The 19583-nt window shown below is 43.0% G+C and overlaps 1 protein-coding gene and 1 long non-coding RNA gene across 19 annotated transcripts in view; one reads left to right on the top strand and one right to left on the bottom strand.

Annotated features, from left to right (window-relative positions):
- LOC129634894 (uncharacterized) overlaps positions 1 to 964 on the top strand; it is a 126395-nt gene extending 125431 nt beyond the window's left edge. For all 3 annotated transcript variants that reach the window (XR_008705978.1, XR_008705977.1, XR_008705976.1), the window contains one exon: positions 828 to 964. This is a non-coding gene — a long non-coding RNA (uncharacterized LOC129634894). The remainder of the gene's footprint in view (positions 1 to 827) is intronic.
- The window catches only part of ARPP21 (cAMP regulated phosphoprotein 21), a 165353-nt gene that overhangs the window by 10970 nt on the left and 134800 nt on the right, over positions 1 to 19583 (bottom strand). The gene's annotated exons all lie outside the window — the stretch shown is intronic.

The following is a 19583-nucleotide window of genomic DNA, read 5'->3' as shown; positions in this document are numbered from 1 at the left end:
AGATGTGCATTTGACTATGCCAGCTGTCCAGATGTGTCCAGCTGTGCATTTGACCATATACCAGAGTGTCAGATGTGTGCTGGCTGTGTCCAGCTGTGCACCAGATGTGTCTAGATGTGTGCCAGATGTGCATTCACCCATATACCAGATTGTCCAGCTGTGTACCAGATTGTCCAGCTGTATCCTTATACACTGGCCTGGACTATACACTGTACTGTACAGTATACTGTACACTGGACTGGACTGTACACTGGACTGTACCATATACTGGACACTGGAATGTACCTTATGATGTACCATAGACTGTACGCTGGACTGCACAGTATACACTGGACTGGACCCTGGGCTAGACTGCACAATACACTAGATTGTATAGTACGCTGTGTACAGTGGATATCCACTGGGATATACACTGGCTTTGAAGAAACTGAAAGAAGTACCAGCATGATGTTTTCTGGTACATCACGGATACACGTCCTTTGAACATATACATGCAGAAGGCCAAGCTCTAATGATTTGGGATTTAGTTTCTCCTGATTTTTCCTTGAGGCCTAGGTAGACAACATCAGTCCAATTTCAATTTCAAGATGCCAAAAAAGTTTAAAGGTCAACTTGCTTACATTTTATTACAACAAAAGAGTGATTGATTCTAAGTTACATAATGGGTAACTCAAAAACAAAAATCCCACAACTGAACCTGGTATAAATGGTTTTCTACCCATAACTAATATTTTCTAAGGAGAAAATCTGGGGATAAACATTTGAAAGGAAATGCTCATCATAGGGTTCAGGGAACATTAATTTTGAATCCTTTGTGTTTCTATCAGTTTTCCAACAGATGGCCCCAAAGTGAAGCTGCTGGGCAACAGATGATGTCACAAGTCCAAGCAACAAGAACGAGATAGTTTCTGTTCATCTACCTAATCAACCCATGATTATCCTTGTTAACAGCAATAAGAACAGTCTTTAATCTCACCATGCGGGGAACTGTTATTTAAAATTATTGCTTTTATCTGGTTGAGACAACAATTAGAAATCTACAGGCTTGTCCATGCAAATACAAATGTGCTTATCTTTTTAGCTGGAGCTGCAGGATATGGTCCACAATTACCTCCCATTTCACAATAATTAAAGTAAAAATAAATATGAAGGATGAATGGTCTTCTGCCCAAGGCCTGCTAGAGTTTCATCGTGGTTAGATTCTTTGTGCTGTGCTTAGTTGCTCAGTCATGTCCAACGCTTTGCAACCCCATGGACTGCAGCCTTCCAGGCTCCTCTGTCCATCAGGATTCTGCAGGCAACAATACTGGAGTGGGTTGCCATGCTCTCCTCCAGGGGCTCCTCCCAACTCAGGGATCGAACCCAGGTCTCCTGCATTGCAGGCATATTCTTTACCATCTGAGCCACCAGGGAAGCTTATAAGCACCCAAATAGAACACGAGCTATATTGACGGTCACACCCTTTGCTGCCTGCTGAATTCACTGTAACGAGATGATGCCGATACTCCGGGTCTAAGAGAACCAGTTGAGGCCTCGCGGTCTATCTTTGGCAGCACACCAGGTTGCGCTGAGAGTGAGCTAAACCGGGTCCACCCTGCAGTCCCTTCTCAAAGCTTTGAATTCTCAAAGTCTGCCACTCAGTCCTGCCTCCTCATCACATCTCCATCTCTGAGCACCTGCTTCCCTGCCCTGCTTCCCCTGACAATGGTTCTCAACATTCTCCTGTCTCTGGAATCACTTGGTTAAAATGACCAAGTTAAAACACAGATTGTTGGGCTCCAGCCTCCAGAGGTTTTGATTTGGCAGGTTTGGGTTGGGCCTTGGGATGTGCCATCTTGACAAGTTCCCAGGGGGCTGCTGATGCTGCTGGTCTGGGGACCACACTTTGAAGATCACTGCTGGACCTTGGTTTTCAATGAATTCAGTCATTAAGTCATGTCCAGCTCTTTTATGACTCCATGGACAGTAGTCTACCAGGTTCCTCTGTCCATGGGATTTCCCAGGCAAGAATACTGGAGTGGGTGGCCATTTCCTTCTCCAGGGGATCTTCCTGAGCCAGGGATCAAACCTGGGTCTCCTGCTTCTGCAGGTGGATTCTTTACCACTGAGCCAGCAGAGAAGCCCTTTCAATGAATACTTCTGCTTTGAATTCTTATCGTTTAAGCCTCTTACTTTTCCTTTCATATTGTGGCTGATGGGATCTGACACATCACACCTTGTGTGGGGGGCGGAGGGGGACATCTCTCCTCTCTGACTTCATTTTCCTTATCTGTAAATCTGGGACCATCCTCTTCTCAAGGGGTTTTAGGATAGACCAAGATCCCTCTTGTAAGAAACATCCCAGAGACCGAGACGTGTGACTGCCCTGCCCCTGCTCATCCTTGGAAAAGGAAGCGTTTCTTACACATCTGGGTCCAGCCTGGTATTCTGCATTCAGTGCCTCAAGAACATTTATCAGTGATGTTGACGAAAAACCACCCTCACTGTATTTGCCCTAAAGGAATCTTACAATGCCACATGACAGAAAATAAGCCCACAAACAGAGACCTGAAGAAAAAGAATGAGGAAGCAGGACTTCCCTGGTTGCCCAGTGATTAAGACTTAACGGCTAAGACTTCACCTTCCAAAGCAGGGAGTCTGGGCTTGATCCCTGATCAATGAATTAGGATTCTGCATGCTACACAGTATGGGGGAAAAAAAGCAGCAATACACTCAGAACAGAATGCCCCAGCCCTGCCCATGCTTGAGGGATGGCCAAAGAAAAGCAACTGATCACCATCACAGCAGAACAAAGACAAAGCTGACCAGATGCCAACTGTTTTTTCTTGTCCCTTTTGCCTCTGGAAAAAGTTCCTTCCAGCAGCAAGTCAAGTGGGCACATCGCAGCTTCCAGTTTTACCTGATAGTGTTGGGATGGGTGCAGGGAGGCCTAAATAAAGAGGAGATATGGAAAGGAGCTGAAAAAGGGAGTGGGAAGGGCAGAAAAACCCTCAGACACTGTCTGGTATGCTCAAACCGGTCTGCTAGCACTTGGCCAGGCATCTGGGAAAACAAATCAGATTTCTGAAGCCCCGTGTCTTTGGGACATAACTGTGGGCTTGCTTGTATGTCTTGATTGTCACTTGGCCTAAAAAAAAAAAAAGCCAATGAGAATGCTGGCCCTCACCTACTTGCCCTCCTACAGCACATATCTGGGATTCCTGGCTTTTCTAAATCTCTTCTTAGGGACTCGCCTGGTGGTCTAGTGGTTAAGACTTCACTTTCCAATGTGGGGGGTACAGGTTCCCTCCCTAGTTAGGGACCTAAGATCCCACATGCCTTGCAGCCAAACCACCAAAACAGAAAACAGAAGCAGTATTGTAACAAATTCAATCAGGACTTTGAAAACGGGGACTCCTCTGGTCCCCATGGTTAAGAATCCACCTTGCACTGCAGGGGACGTGGGATCGATCCCTTGTCTGGGAACTGAGAGCCCACCTGCCTCCGAGAAACTAAGCCCGTGCACCGCAACGACTGAGCCTGTGTGCTCTGGAGCCGACGTGACACAACCAGAGAGTCAGTGCACCACAAAGAAAGATCCCGCACAATGCAGCTAGACCTGATGCAGCCCAAACGGAAGAAGCTGTAAAAAAGTTTAAAAAAAAAGACTTTAAAAATGATACACATAAAAAAAAAAAAAATTCTCTCTTGCCCTGCCCTCCCTTCTCCCCACTGCAAGTCTGAAATTGTTCACCTTGAGTGGGAACAAGGGACCTGGAGACCTCCTGGCCCAGCCAGCTCAGGGCGATGAAGCTGGGGTTGCTGAGGGCTAAGAAGGCACAGGATTGCACACAGAATGTCTCATAAACTGGGGATTAAATCTCATTCTGCTGTCAGTCCCTTTGCTGGTATATATATGCTATAGTGCTTCCTCCAAACATGACAGACTGGGCTGCTAGGCGTATTTTTGACACACACATGCTGGCTCGTTGCTATTACCATGTTATTACTAAGCGCTTGGAGAATATGCCTTGTGTATGTGACCTGGGGTTCACCAAGCTTGTTTCCAGTAAGATAACCCAAGGTAGGGCATTATGGAGAAAAACGAGCAAAATCTGGAGATTCAAGGACTATATCATGATTTGCAAAAGACAGGAATCAAACCATCTCTTTGGAAACTCTCAGCCCGACTGCATCCTGATATTTAGACATAGATATGAGTGGTTCAGTGGAACAAACTCTGGGAGATGGTGAGGGACAGGGAGGGCTGGCATGTTGCGGTCTATGGGGTCGCAAAGAGTTGGACACAGCTTGGCGCCTAAACACACACACACAAATGAGCAGTTATTTATCAACAGGCAACATTTTCAGGTCATATGCTAAGTTAGTATAGGCCTCGTTCGCATAAACTCAAACCAGGAGAACAAGCATTCATTTCCCTTTCTTCCTCCAAGCTTACTTATAATAACCTTTTGGCTTGTACATCACTGAGTTAAGCACTTGAGGAGCAGTGCCATTATGACTCAGTTTACAGAAGATGAAAGTAAAGCATAAGGAATCCCTAGATTGTTTAGGGACACATAGCCAACAAGGATCAGAACTAAGTCAGGGGTCTTCTACTAATCTCTCTCCAGCACCCCCACCCCCAACTCAGGATCCTGGCAGGCAACAGAATTCCACTGCAGTGATTCACTTGAAGAGATATTAATAAACAGAGCATTGCCAAACTAGTAGGCAAGTTAAGACACCAGGATGGACTTCCCTGGTGGTCCAGTGGCTAAGACGCCACGCTCCCAATGCAGAAGGCCTGGGTTTGATCCCTGGTTAGGGAACTAGATCCCACATGCCACAACGAAGACTTGGTGCAGCAAAAAAAAGACAGGAGAGGGAGACCCCCAGAGCCTAACCACAGAAAGAACGTTCTCCCCTCAGCGTGCAGGTGTCGGGGTGGAGCCAGTGTTCCTAGCAGCCTTCGGGGCCACCTGGAGAGCTATCTGCACAGGGAGGGAGGCCAGGCTGAAGAGATTCCGCTCTCTGTTCCTCTGCCCTCCTGCTGCTGACGCCTTCCATGGACAAAACCCACCTGGAAACCACAGGACAAAGGAAGCTGAGAGACGCAGTTTGTGGAGTCAGAAGAGAATGGCTATGTGACGAGAGGAGAAGCAAACAGAATCCAGCCCCCAACTTCCCTTCAAAAATTACACAGAATACACCCTTATATCAAGCAGTATTCCCCTAACCATCCTGCCAACCTGATCAAACGAAGATTTTAAAAATGAGAGTCAGATAATGATGTTAGCAGAGTCGTGTCTCTTGGTTTTATAGATCTGCTTTTTTTTTTTTTCCCTCAGAAATTATCTTTTTTTTTTTTTTTTTAAACACCTGATAATGTGTCAGACTGTGCACTTAGCATGACTGCCTCAGCAATTAAGTAAATGTTAACTCGTGAATGTAGATGTCATTGGCTATTAGGGCAGAATATTTGACTCTTGGCCCTCGTGCCTGCCTTTCCATTTTGAGGAAATGGCAATGTTTTGTAGGGAATTGATAATAACTTAGGAAGTATTATTAAGTAATATTACTGTTTAAATATCCTGTAGGGCAGAGGAAAAAAAAGTTAAATTATGATTCAGCTCCGGCAGTACTACTCATTCTGTTGAATTTGACATTTTCCTTTGCCGGCTGCACCACCAGATGGCTGAGATCAAATGGATAACTATGGGCGAAGGATATTTTAGGAGAAAATGAAAGAAAAAAAAAAAAGAGGGTCTAGTTTATTATTTCCACAGTGACCCTAACTGAGCCTTGAATTCCCAAGCACATTTGGCTTAGAAAATGCTCTGCTATAAATTGGTCTCCAGTTTAATACATTTCACCATAATTATCTCAAATATTTAAAGGAATTAAGCAAGATGAAATGGTATGAAAGAATACTTCAATGAGACTTCAAATTAGCCTTCTGGTGTTAAATCTGAGTTTGTGTTTCCTAATAGAAAAATCACAGGCTCTGTAATCAGACAGACAAGAGGCTGATTGCCGCATCTTCTACCCACTGGCTCTATTATTCTTGAGCTGTGTCTTGCTTGCCTATTAACTGGGTGCTACTAATTCCAGTGGTCATGTATGGATGTGAGAATTGGACCATAAAGAAGACTGAGCGATGAAGAACTGATGCTTTTGGATTGTGGTGTTGGAGAAGACTTGAGAGTCCCTTGGACAGCACGGAGATCAAACCAGTCAATCCTAAAGGAAATCAACCTTGAATACTCATTGGAAGGACTGATGCTGAAGCTGAAGCTCCAATACTTTGGTCACCTGATGCGAAGAGCCAGCTCATTGGAAAAGATCCCTATGCTGGGAAATATAGAAGGCAGGAGGAGAAGGGGAGAACAGAAGATGAGATGGTTGGATGGCATCACCGACTCGATGAATAAGAGTTTGAGCAAACACCAAGAGATAGTGAAAGACAGGAAATCCTAGTGTGTGGCAGTACATGGGGTCACAAAGAGTTGGACATGACTTAGCAACTGAAAAACAACCACCAATCTCCAATCCCCAGGGCTTTTATGGAGACCAAGTAGATATGTCATACGTCCTCACACATGGCAGTGTCTACGACAGATGGCATCTGTCTCCACCAAATGATGCTGTGTAACTGAAAGTGTTTCCACTCCCCCACTATTGTACCTTACATGAAGAACCAACTGGGTGTTGATACGACTAGGGAGGACTCCACATGCCAAAAAAATTCCTGGAACTGCCCCATCTAGCTGACAGTGTTCAGGCTTCCGTACCCCAAATTGCCTAGGAGACAAGACACAGTCCTTAAGTGCAGTCCAACTGGGCGTGACCACGGGTGCCGCGATGACTCTGCCTTTCTGACCTGGGTTTCTGTAGAAAGTGTAATGGAAAGCAACAGGAGCAGCTCTGAATGTGAAGGCAGGCCCAGAACTCAGTACACAGCACGCAGCAAGTGGGCGAGGTGAGCTCATCGCAGCCGGGGAGCCCGGGTCCAGGCGGGCGTCATTTGCAAAGGCCTGGGGGTCCAGACTCCACACAGTGGCAGAGCACCGATTTCTAGGCTATAACTTGAAGACAGCCAGGGTGCCTTCGTCCTTTGTCTAGAAGCTGTGCTCCGGGTTTATCAGCAACGACTCGGAGAAACCTGAGACTTCCCTTTGTTCCCATGTAAGAAACAGATCCGGTTTCCCTGCATCTTGTGTTCTAATCTAAAGCTGTCTCAGAGCAGAAGATGGCAGGGGGAATCCTGGGTTCAGGGAGGTACCTTTCCATCTTTTTTAAGGGGATTCTCATCACATCAAAGATGAGATATTAATACCAAGTGGCAGCTCCCTCCTCTGTTCCCCCTGGCCGCCTGCTCTCACTCAGGGTCCATTTCTTAACTCAGATTATGATCATTGTTCGCAGCACCTGGAACCCCTGAAATCCTTGCAGAAAGACAGAGAGAACCTTCCCCTTTAGGAGTATTGCTAAACTAAGCATTGTGTGCTGTTTTTTACGCAAGATGATTAAGCAAGTGATTTTTAGGAAGAAAAGTATATTTTGAGTGAATATATTATTTTTTATTTACTTATTAAATTTATTTACTTGTGTGGGGTCTTTGTTGTGTAACTTGGGATCTCCTATTGTAACACATGGGCTTAGTTTTTCTGCTGCATGTGGGAATCGTAGTTCCCCAACCGAGGGTTGAACCCATGTCTCCTGCTTTGCACGGCAGATTCTTAACCACTGGATCATCAGGGAAGTCCCTATATTATTATTTTAAAAGATAGTTTATTTTTTCACTGATACCTCTGGCATGCAGCAGGGTCTTAAGTTCCCCAACCAGGGATCAAACCCATGCCCCCTGTGGTGGAACTGTGGAGTCTTAACCACTGGACTGCCAAGGAAGTCCCTGAACATATTATTGATTATACTACAGTAATCTTTCAAATGCAATATTTAACAATGTTCATAATATATCTGGACCAATTTTACTTTTTCCTATTTAACAAATGACACATGATGTTTCATTTGCTTTCTGTTTAACTATATGAGAAAAAAATAATGATTGGTGAATAAATATCTTTCAAAATGTTGAGCTTGGGGAGCAAATGAGACTAAAATAGGCATTGCATTAAAGGCATCTTAAAGTGCCAAGACAGATTTTCTAAATGCTTTTTGACTTGATGTTTAAGAAATATTATACCTTATGCATTATAAATCAACTGGCCGGTTTTGATAATTTTTGTGTTTTGTTTCTAATTGATGAGTTAAGACAAAAAGGATTCCTGCTACTCACTGAGCCCTTATCCACAAAAAAAACACATTGTAGATTATAGATAGGCTTTCTTCTTTTGAAATAAACAACCGCATTGGATATAAACATCATTATTTCCCTCTCTTAAACTTTGGAATGTATTTATTTACTTCTAATCTTTATTTTTATCTATTACATATTGTTCAGAGGGGCACAAAATTAAGATTAAAATCTAACCCCCTCATTTCTAAAACTTTTTTTTCCAAAATAATTGAGCAAATATTGCATTTATGTATAAGGTGGCCACATATGTTTACTAATGCCAGTTACTCTAGTATAATTATTAATAACCTTCCTTTTCATTCTCAAATGAGCATGGGCTCAGATGAGAAATTTTGCAGTTACTATATATAGGTATATGTATCAGATGACATTTACACACATATATACATATACACGTGTGTCTGCATATGTATGTATATGCATATATGTAACTGTACACATAAGTATACATTTTTAGGAATTGAGGGAAGATTTTTATTGGTGTGAATTTAGAGAAATGTCACTCTTTTTGAGCTCCTCATATCTTGGATTGCAACATTGGCTATTTCCTCTGTTCTAGTTATGCATATAAGCCAAACAATGGATAGATTCAGATTGAATCTATTTACATCAATTTGGCAGATAACTGGGTTCAAAAGAGTGCCAAGAAGCATGAGTGACTGAGTCATGGCAGCTCTCTCATCTAATCTCTCCTAAGAGCCTCCCACTCAGAGTGCATCTGCTGAATTCCTTTCTTGGTGGAGAGGGTGGGGATGGGGGAATGCTTGTAATGATTTGATGTATTAATCTTTTTCAAATTGACATACTTACTGTTTCTAACAGCAGGAACTTCCAGAAGCCCTGATGTCCAGTTTGGGAACTGCTGCTTCATTTCCTCACTAACCTTTGAAAGGGAGGCAGCAGAAACAATAGGCACCCCGGAAACGTTATTGATCAAGGACACTGACATTTAAGAATTACTGAGGATCGTGAATCACACTGAAAATTTAATGAAATGTCTCTTAACCTTTTTTTTTTTTTTCCTTTGGGTCAGTTTTACCCTGGCACATAAAGAAAAAAATACTGTAAAATTTAGCTGATTTCAGGAACTCCAAAAGCCCAGTCCAGAATTTAAAACTCCTGATCTAGGGACTTCCCTGGTGGTCCATGGTGAAGACACTGTGCTTCCACTGCAGGGAGCGTAGGTTTGATCCCTGGACTGGGAACTAAGACCCCACCTGCATGCCTCAGAGCACGGCAATAAAAAGACTAACTCCAGATCTAGTGGCCAAAGATGAGCAGTCCTCATTCTTTACCATTCAGATATGACAAGATTCAAATGAGTCAGTTCTCATCACATTCTTCCAGCAAGACCCTAAATATTAAAAAAGAGAGGGAGAGAGGGCTTGAGGAATTCACAAGGAAGAAATCTGCATTGATAAAGAACAATTTAACGCCACTCAGACAAGTTCAGGCATCTCTGACTGATCCAAGAGAGACTACAACAGAAGGAGAATGCTCCTCCCTCCTACTTTGTTGGTGGGAATGTGAATTGGTGCGGTCACTATGGAAAACAGTATGGAGGGTCCTCAAAAACCTCAGCATGGAGTTGCCACATGGCGCAGCAATGCCACTTGCATATACCCAGACGACACTATAATTTGAAAAGATACACGCACCCCTATATTCACAGCAGCAATGTCACAATAGCCAAGACGTGGAAACCTAAATGTCCATCGACAGGTGAGTGGATAAAGAAGATGTGGTCCATATGCACAATAGAATATAACTCAGCCATAAAAAGAATGAAATAATGCCGTTTGTGGCAACATGGATGGCCCTACAGAATATCATACTAAGCAAAGTAAGTCAGAAAGACAATTGCCATATGATGTCACGTACATGTGGAATCTATGATGCAAATGAACCTGTGAGACAGAAACAGACTCACAGACAGAACAGACGTGTGGTTGCGGAGGGAGAGGGGCGGGAAGGGGTGGACTGGGAGTTTGCGATTAGGAGATGCAAACTAGTGTAGAGGATGGATACTACAATAAGGTCCTACTGTGTCGTACAGGGAACTATAATATTTTCAATATCCTGGATAAACCCCAGTGGAAAAGAGTATGTGTAACTGAATCACTCTGCTATATAGCAAAAATGAACACAACACTGAAAATCAACAGTACTTCAATAAAATTTAAAAAAATAAAATGTTTCTCATTTAGTAATATTTCCAGCCATGTATTTTTTTTTTTTAAGTTGCTTGCCCTTAGGGAAATCCTTTCTAACCTGCTATTAAATTGCTAAGTACATTTTGGGTGGGGCATTCTCCATCCTACTTCAGCAACATTAAAATAAAAACACCCTGCTGAGCTGATAGGCTTCTGGAGACCAAATGCTCTGTCTCCCAGCAGAGGCTGGACACAGACACTGTCCTCCAAAAGGGTTAAACAGAAATGGAGTGGGCAGACCCTCCCCAAAACACATCTGCTTAGCTAACAGTGTGCCTTTCTGATGCTGCCAGGGAACACAAACCTACAAATGCCCATATTTAAATAGCTGGAGCCAAAGCTGCAGCCAACCATGATAATTAGTTTCATTATTAACTGACTAAAAAACACATAGAGCTGTTTCTTTGGAGAATAAATTTTTAATTAAGCAAAGTTGGTGTTTCAGCAGGTGAGGGACCCTGGAAAGCTTCTATGATGAAATTTCATGACTGATAACTCCTAAGCGGCCTGGCATTATTAACAAGATCATGATGAAGGACATAGCTGAGCAGTTTAAAAATAGATGATTACAAGTGCTTTCCCTAGGTGTGAAAGAACCACTATTTGATATCTAATACCTGGGCCTACACACCTAATGATGTCTCAGCGGATACAAACACCTCATCCTAAGGCGACGGAAAACATTTCTTTGGGAGAAAGCAAAGATGATTACTGTTCTATTTTGTAGGCACAACTGTCAAATCACAAGAGGCCATATATATTACAGTAAAGACCCAGGGCTGGGATTCAGACTCCTTGCATCTCCTAGGGCAGTTACTTCCACTTACCAAGCCTCTATTTCCATCATCTGTGAAATGGAGGAGGTGATTCAATTGACAACATCAATCTTACAGGATTGAGGTGAGGATTAAGTTGATAATACACCCCTAAGCACACTGTCTGGCATATAGAGAGAAAATACTCAAGTTGCTTTAATTTATAACTCAAAAAATGATTTGAAGTTGGAAATTCACTTGTGGCCAAGAGTGTACCCCGCCCCCAGGGTTCACCCCAAAAGGCATCACACACTAATAACATGATTTATCCTGGAGATGATATTCCTTCTACTCATTTTTCAAGACACAGCTTCAACTTCCATGAATAAAAAGAAACTCAATGCTTAAGCTGAAGATATGCCTCAGAAAGCTATCTTTTAAAATACAAAATCCCTTTTATCTCACTTCCATAAAAAGTAAAATATCTGTGGGGAACAGCTGGCTATAGGCAAAAATAATTGTAATCTAATGCGAGGCTCCGTTACAGAAGCGCCCTTCTAGAGCAGAGCAGCTGAGCCAGGCTCTGGCCGACACCCTGTGCTGCGGGGCTGAAATCAATGCATTAACCCAGCCGAAGCCTGGGTAGCTGTTCGCAAACATCCAACGCCCTTTAGTTTATCTGCAACTAAGAAATCTCTGATCACCACACAGATGATTGCCCAAAATAAAGTGGAATAAAAAGAGAGGAGGATTATGTATTGTAGAGGTAAATCTACTGGACTGGAGAGAAAACAGCTTGGCTCTGAGAAAGGCAAGATCGAAATGGGAGGAGGAGTCAGACTGTGAGGTCCACCCAAGAAGCCATGGCCTCACATCTGGATGCCGGAAACACCCTGATCTCTGAAACAAGGTTGGCTGTGCTGATCACGGACCCGTTGTGCGGAAACCTGAACTTCAGCTCATGACTTTTACTCCACTGTATGGCTCTGAGCAAGTGATGTAACCACCCTTGGCCTTGGCTTCCTCACCATGAATATGACTGACAAGCTAGATGGTGGTGGTGGTGGTTTGGTGGCTAAGTCATGTCCGACTCTTTGGCAACCCCATGGACTGTAGCCTTCTAGGCTCCTCTGTCCATGGGATTTCCTAGGCAAGAATACTGGAGTGGGTTGCCATTTCCTTCTTCAGGGGATCTTCCTGATTAAGGGATTGAACCTGGGTCTCTTGCATTGCAGGCTGATTCTTTACCAACTAAGCCACCAGCGAAGCCTGACAGGCTAGGGTCCAGAGCTAAACTGAATCTAAGGTCTCTTCTAACATTCAAATATTTAAACAGGATTGCTTTATGGAGGACAACTGAGTATTTTGTCACAAACTTTTGAAACTCTGAAAGATGTTTCCTATTTTTATTTTTCACTTTTTAAAAATTTTATTGAGGTAGGTATGGTATAAATTGCAATAAACTGCATATATTTATAGTTTAAGGAGATGAAGTTTGACATTTATAAAATATTGTAGGCTTTATAAGAATTTTATTAAATAAGGCTGAACATCATCACCATGATCATGAACATATCCATCACCACCAAGAGTTCCTGTTTTTAAACAAAATTTGATTGGAGTATAGTTGCTTTGATGTTTCCTATTTAAATATGCTTTCTTTTTATCCCGCTTCCAAGAATAGCTGATAAGGATACTGGATCCTTCAACACATGCTCCCAAATGCTTCAAATTCAACTTGCCAAATTCATCAAAGGTTACCTCTCTCATTGGCTGCAGTAACCAGCTGCAACCAAAATTAGAACTCTGTGATGGCTTCAGAGAGCAGCTACATTTGCTGCTTCAAAAGACAGTATCGAATCTGAACTAAATCTGATACTAGATTTGTCCCCCCCCACCCCATTTTTTTTTTTTTGCCAAATGTAAATTGGGTTTTCACAGACTCTGTTGAGGTTAGTGTGTTCAGTCAGTTTATATCAACATTTTGGGGGGAGAAAAATAAACATGAAAAAAACCCTCTTGATTTGAAAATAGTTCAAAAGGTCTTTAAAAAATTATTTTGCTAATGTATGTGACTCCGTGCTTATTGTGAGTCGCTTTTCTTTCTTTTGACTAAGTCCTCTTAAGAGATTGTTTCTATGTTATTACTTACCTTTGCTACATGGTTCCCGCTGTGCTTACCCCATACCCTCCATGCAGTTACAATTCCTGCACATAGCAGAGGCTTAATAAATATATTGTTACTGTTGAATGAAACTTGATAGATAAAACAGCATTAAGGATGTCTTATTTCTAAAGAGCAGAATCTAGAAGCCAACAAGAAAAACAGGTAATGGACACCAACATGCACATGGGCAAGGAGACTGGATTTTTTTGTCCCGCTGGGAAGGACTATGGTCCTCAGTCGTCTGACCTCCTGTCTGGCTGAGTGTGCCTCTAGCTCCGAGGAACAGGCAGTTTCCAACACAAGTTCTCTCCCAGTGGAACCTCAGGTCACACATAGATGGATGCTGTCTGGGGCTCTGGGCTGAGCAAGTAACTCATCACACCCGTGTCTTTGGTGACAAATGAGAGAGCTGGACGATTCTTCCAGCTCCAACAATCCAGGACTTTCATGTTTTGCCAACATTGACTGACCTTCTCCTTTGAAAATCCTGTGTCTTTACTGACAATTAATTAATTCTGGTTGCCACACTAAATAACCATTCGCTGACCGAAATGATACACTACAGCGATGAATAACCTCCACGCTGTAAATCACGTGAATGACACAGACTGACTATCAGGGTATAAAGCATCATGGCGAGGGAAGACAGCAGGCTGCTCTGGGTGATTTTAACATTTTGTTTAGTTTTTCTGCAGGCTATCTCCCAGGCTTGAAAATGATGCTCATCAGTTATGGTATCGAGAGAAGTTAGGCAAAGTCACTTCCTACCTGGGAAAACTCACAATCTAATATGTTCACCCCTCTATAGGCCAGGCCATTCTTCAAGCGTCTTCTTAAAGCATGGCAGGAACTGCTTCACCACAAACAGTAAGTGCTGTTTGTGGTCAGAACGCCCACAAGCTCTTTCCTAATGCTCTGTCCCAAAGCATGCAGATGAAGACTCCCGTTCCAGCTGTAGAGGTAGCCGAGACTCAGAACGCTGCACCGGTTTACTCACCTTACTAACGTCCACCCTTCAAGACACTACAGTTGATAACACCCAGCCGCTTTCCTACACCAAGTGGGTGAAAAGAAAGAAGTAAAAGGAGTGCCTGGAGACAGCCAAAAGACTAACTAACTATGTTCCTTTTTTAAGAAAATTAGAAGCCCAATTTGGGCTCTCGCTGGGAAGAACATCACATAAAGCAGGTTTGGAGGGCTTCCCAAACCAGGTTTGGAGGTGGTTCAGTGGTTAAGAATCGGCCTGCCAATGCAGGGAACACGGGTTCTATCCCTGGTCCAGGAAGCTCCCAGATGCCATGGGGCAACTAACTCCACGTGCATAGCTACTGAGGCCACGTGCCCTAGAGCCTGTGCTCAGCAACAAGAGGAGCCAGAACAGTCAGAAGCTCACGTGTCGCAATGAGGGAAAGCCCATGCACAGAAGGAAGACCGAGCCCAGCCCCAAAGTATATAAATAATAATAATAAAAACAAGTTTGTTTTAGTCCCAGAGACAACAAAAAAGAAATCATTTCCAATGAGCATTTTGCAGTCAACAGATGCTGCAGTTGAGCAGCTTTCTAGGGCTTCCCTGATGGCTCATCGGGTAAAGAATCTGCCTGCAATGCAGGAGACACAAGAGACGCAGGTTCAATCCCTGGGTCAGGAAGATCCCTTGGAGAAGGAAATAGCAACTCACTCTAGTAACATCTATTTCTGCTTTATTGACTATGCCAAAGCCTTTGACTGTGTGGATCACAATAAACTGTGGGAAATTCTGAAAGAGATGGGAATACCACACCACCTGACTTGCCTCTTGAGAAATCTGTATGCAGGTCAGGAAGCAACAGTTAGAACTGGACATGGAACAACAGACTGGTTCCAAATAGGAAAAGGAGTACATCAAGGCTGTATATTGTCACCCTGCTTATTTAACTTATATGCAGAGTACATCATGAGAAACGCTGGACTGGAAGAAACACAAGCTGGAATCAAGATTGCCGGGAGAAATATCAATAACCTCAGATATGCAGATGACACCACCTTTATGGCAGAAAGTGAAGAGGAACTAAAAAACCTCTTGATGAAGGTGAAAGTGAAGAGTGAAAAAGTTGGCTTAAAGCTCAACATTCAGAAAACTAAGATCATGGCATCCAGTCCCATCACTTCATGGGAAATAGATGGGGAAACAGTGTCAGACTTTAGTTTTTTGGGCTCCAAAATCACTGCAGATGGTGACTGCAGCCATGAAATTAAAAGACGCTTACTCCTTGGAAGGAAAGTTATGTCCAACCTAGATAGCATATTCAAAAGCAGAAACACTACTTTGCCAACAAAGGTCCATCTAGTCAACACTATGGTTTTTCCTGTGGTCATGTATGGATGTGAGAGTTGGACTGTGAAGAAGGCTGAGCACCGAAGAATTGATGCTTTTGAACTGTGTTGTTGGAGAAGACTCTTGAGAGTCCCTAGGACTGCAAGGAGATCCAACCAGTCCATTCTGAAGGAGATCAGCCCTGGGATTTCTTTGGAAGGAATGATGCTAAAGCTGAAACTCCAGTACTTTGGCCATGTCATGCAAAGAGTTGACTCATTGGAAAAGACTCTGATGCTGGGAGGGACTGGGGGCAGGAGGAGAAGGGGACGACAGAGGATGAGATGGCTGGATGGCATCACTGACTCAATGGATATGAGTCTGAGTGAACTCCAGGAGTTGGTGATGGACAGGAAGGCCTGGCGTGCTGCGATTCATGGAGTCGCAAAGAGTCGGACACGACTGAGCGACTGAACTGAAACTGAACTAGTATTCTTGCCGGGGAAATCCCATGGACAGAGAAGCCTGGCAGACAATTGTCCAAAGGGTCACAAAGAGTCAGACATGACTGAGTGACTAAGCACACTAGTTGCCTTGATATTTGCACCATGCAATGGGTTCCGTGAACTGTGACAACATAGCAGATTTGGGGAGTGAGTCCCCTGAATTGTGAAAGCTCCTAGTCCCACATTCTAGTGGGGTTGTGGGATTGTTATTTTTGTGGTTGGGGGAAACTTCTGTGAGTTTTCAAATCAAATTACCACCTGCTTTTCTAAGCAATGCCTCTTACTCCCCTGCTGTCTCCATGTCAACTGCCATTCCTGCTTCTTGATGAAGTAGCCTGGCTCTGGCTACTGGAATGTATATTTTCTAGGCAGGCAGCAAAGAAAGTTGGCCCCAAATTATCATCAAAGGGGTCTGGGTGGATGGATAGAGACTGTCTTAGCACAATCATCCTAAAACTACCAGGGGAAAAAACTGTAATCTGACAAATTATTACTGGTGGCCATGAGGGAGGCCACAGAGCAGAGGAACTCGAGAGTATCTTAGCAACAATGGAGAGAGGAAAATACAGGTATCCTAGGGAGTTTAGATAGCAGTAAAGGGAAGCAGAGTTTTAATAGGCTTAAAGCAAAGTAGGCTGTGTCAAGGAGTTAACATCCGTGCCTGCACAGCACAACGCACCCAGGGTCCCGTCTCCTTTGTCTTAAACACAGGGTTAGGATAGACACGGAATGTTGTGTCCGGAAGGATCTGTCTGAACCCCTGCACGTGGGCTGTCAATCAAGGCTGCTTCTCTGTGTCACAGGGACTCAAGCGTCCTGGGCGGGAGTGGCAAGTTTTATTCTTCACTGATGTAGCTTCACACTGTCTGTAATCTAAGAGGACAAGATTTCTCAGTGAATAAGTGGGTAGCAGTCACTCAAGAAAGGGGGTTACTGTGACTCTACAGCTCCCTGTCCTTAGGAGACACACTTCCAGTTAACGTGGCCCCGACTGTTTTCTGTGTCTGTTATTCCAGCCTGATGAATGAGTGTGCAGATTTTTACTTTCTCAGCCTGAGCTAATTTTTACTCTTTGAAGATACAGATATATACTATAGAACTCACTGTGTGTGCAAGAGAGAGATGGAGGAGGAGGAAGGGGGACGGAGGGAGAGAGAGAAAGACAAAGAATGCATTATTTCTTCATGGATTCTCAATAATCTTTCCGTTGACCTTCTATCTGGGCTTAACACAGGCTGACACACCAAAGGAGAATTTCATTTATTCTAGCCCTTTTTCATTTTCATAACATTCCTAATTTAGTAAACTATGCCTGTGCAGTGAACTCAGGATACTGAAAATTATCATGTCTACATAAAGAACACAATGGCAATATGATAATAAATTGTAAGCATCATAATGATAAAATAATTATAGTAATAATACTGTAATACTGGAATAATTTAGAAAATGATGCAGGTGGTCCTTCAGTGGAAAGATAGATAAATGAGACTGAGTCATGCTCAATTAAGCATTTCAAAAAATGTGAAACTCAACATGCACAAGTGGAATTTTTTTAGAAAGCAAATTTGTGAATGGGATTTTATAGAGAAATGTTGCCAATTAAATTTTCAAATAGTCGGCACTTCCATGGTGGTTCAGTGGTTAAGATATCGCCTTCTAATGCAGAGGGTGCAAGTTTGATTCCTGGGTGGGAAGCCAAGATCTCACATGCCTCATGGCCAAAAAACCAAAACATAAAAGAGAAGCAGTATTGTACCAAATTCAACAAAGATTTTAAAAATGGTCCAAATAAAAAAAAATTAATTTTTTTTTTTACCAACAATCATCCATGACAGCTTGCTATTTCTTTACTATATGGATCTTTTCTTTCAAAGACAAGCTGCTAATAAAATGAATGATACTAAACATACCAACTATCAGTGGTTTTTCCTTTTTAAATGGGTATTTATGAAATAGTGATAGTCCCTTAAAGATACGGTTTTCTAGAAGAGGAGTAATTAAAATCTCAGTGTTAGGCACTGTCCCATATGCAGCGAAAATGAGCAAATCTTCCAAAAATGATTGTTCTCTTTCCACTTAAACTGTTGGGAGCAGAGTTGGCCAGCTAATTCCCTGTTCCCTAGAACAGGCAATTCCTTCCATGGATTCAAAGAGAGAAGGCCATGGGGTGAGGGCCTGGGGAAAAAGAAGAAATACAAAGGAGAGGGGCAAGATTCTACCTACTTAAAGCAGTGGATCCAAAAGTCTACAAGTAATAAATGCTGGAGAGGGTGTGGAGAAAAGGGAACCCTCTTACACTGTTGGTGGGAATGCAAACTAGTACAGCCACTATGGAGAACAGTGTGGAGATTCCTTAAAAAACTGGAAATAGACCTGCCTTATGATCCAGCAATCCCACTGCTGGGCATACACACTGAGGAAACCAGAAGGGAAAGAGACACGAGTACCCCAATGTTCATCGCAGCACTGTTTATAATAGCCAGGACATGGAAGCAACCTAGATGTCCATCAGCAGATGAATGGATAAGAAAGCTGTGGTACATATACACAATGGAGTATTACTCAGCCATTAAAAAGAATACATTTGAATCAGTTCTAATGAGGTGGATGAAACTGGAGCCTATTATACAGAGGGAAGTAAGCCAGAAAGAAAAACACCAATACAGTATACTAACGCATATATATGGAATTTAGAAAGATGGTAACAATAACCCTGTGTACGAGACAGCAAAAGAGACGCTGATGTATAGAACAGTCTTATGGACTCTGTGGGAGAGGGAGAGGGTGGGAAGATTTGGGAGAATGGCATTGAAACATGTAAAATATCATGTATGAAAGGAGTTGCCAGTCCAGGTTCGATGCATGATACTGGATGCTTGGGGCTGGTGCACTGGGACGACCCAGAGGGATGGAATGGGGAGGGAGGAGGGAGGAGGGTTCAGGATGGGGAACACATGTATACCTGTGGCGGATTCATTTTGATATTTGGCAAAACTAATACAGTTATGTAAAGTTTAAAAATAAAATAAAATTAAAAAAAAATAAATAAAAAAATAAAAAGCAAAAAAAAAAAAAAAAAGCAGTGGAGTACCTAAACCTCAGCTCTACCTCCATCCTCCCCATCCTTTATGCCCAGCCCCACCCCTCCCCACAGAAATGAATGGCACCCAGCAGGGTGTGAGCCTGGAGCTGGGCTGGGTTTGCCTCGGTTAGGCATCAGAAAGGCAAGGAGGTGGCTGGTGGAGTCAGAAACCATGTAAGTGAATGGAAAAGTCACGTGAAGACAGAAGTCTTGGGATGCATCCCGAGTAACCTGTAGATGATAGGGGAGCCCATGCTGAC

The sequence above is a fragment of the Bubalus kerabau genome, chromosome 20 (genome assembly GCF_029407905.1).
Source record: "Bubalus kerabau isolate K-KA32 ecotype Philippines breed swamp buffalo chromosome 20, PCC_UOA_SB_1v2, whole genome shotgun sequence".
In the NCBI taxonomy this organism is placed as follows: domain Eukaryota; kingdom Metazoa; phylum Chordata; class Mammalia; order Artiodactyla; family Bovidae; genus Bubalus; species Bubalus kerabau.
Note: the sequence above shows the minus strand (reverse complement) of the source record. Positions and strands in the feature narration are given on the sequence as shown.